This window comes from Triticum dicoccoides, chromosome 6A (assembly GCF_002162155.2).
Source record: "Triticum dicoccoides isolate Atlit2015 ecotype Zavitan chromosome 6A, WEW_v2.0, whole genome shotgun sequence".
NCBI classification, from domain to species: Eukaryota; Viridiplantae; Streptophyta; class Magnoliopsida; order Poales; family Poaceae; genus Triticum; species Triticum dicoccoides.
The window spans coordinates 63,046,605-63,047,940 of NC_041390.1; positions in this window are offsets into that span (position 1 = coordinate 63,046,605).

Here is a 1,336-nt window from a genome sequence, read left to right on the forward strand (position 1 = left end):
TCCACTATTTCGACATTGCCACCCTGCGTCAGGAAGACGCCTCCTGCCTCCGGCTGTGGGCGTGGTCAGCCAACCCATCTGCCATTCCAAAGGTGCAGCTTGTCACCATTGCTCCTCGGGTGGCCACTGGTGTCGGGGGTGCTCCGTCTGCGGCCATTGGGCATGGTGGCATCCGGCGGCGCGCCATCGTCCACCTCGACTTGCTGGAAGACTTCACTCCTGATGCTGCCGGCAACTTCCCTCGCCGTCCACGCACGGAACCTCCTTTCGACTGGAAGTATGGTGTGGTGGATGGTGAGGCCAGAGCTCGGGATCGTCATGAGCCTCCTCCTAGCCGCCGCGACGACGACGACCGCAGCAGAAGAGATGATGATCGTGACAGAGATGATCGTCGCGGCCGGGACAATGACAGATCTCGGTCCTCCTGGAAGGACCGCATTTTCCATAGCAGGTCTCGAGCTCCTGACCACCGAGCTGATGATGGCCGCCAAGGTCCGCGCTGGGGCGCGCGCGAGTCGGATCGTGGGCGTAACGACCGCGGCCGTGATGACCGTCGCCGCGCACATGCCACTTCTCAGGAGCGCTCGGCTGACGGATGCTCGCTGGAGAGGCGCGGTCGCTCTCTGCCGCCCTCACCGCGTACAACTTCGAGTGACATCATTGAGATTGCCCCGTCGGGTCTTGGCTTGGGCTGGCTTTGTGGTGCCTCCAGCAGGATCTCCAAGATTCAGCCGTCACTGACCATGGAACAGATGGGGATGGACAAGCACATGCTTCTGGTTCAAGAGGCTCCTGCTTCACCTCATGATGCCCCGCCTGAGTTGGTCCTGTCTACTCCAACTCCAACCCCTGCGCGCCTGGAGGTGCTGCTTGAAGAAACCAACAGCGACAGCATCACTCATGTGTCAAACAGTTTTGATGCTGATGCCCAGACTGAAGAAGAGGCAGATGAAGAGACAAGGACTGAAGAAGCTCCAGAGGAAGAGCCAATATCTGAAGAAGATGCAGAATCAGAAGCACCGGTCACTCCAATATTCATCCCGCGCATGCCCGCGCTGTTGCCGTCCCCCCCTACTCAGCGCTCGACACCTCCAAGACCCCCAACTGCTCGTAGGAAGACGCTAGCCGGGGTCTCTGGCTTCCACCTGCCGCGCCAGAGCCCCCGGCTCCGGGCCAAAAAGCGGAGCGTGCCCATTGCCAGGCTCGCAGAGCAGCTGCTGTGCCGCCGTATGGGGATCGTTGCTGAGGGTGAACAAGCCACTGAGGCGGCTATCACCAAGTTTGCTGATATGTTCCAGGACCGTCTCCCGGACATTGCTGTTGCGGCTTTGCGCGC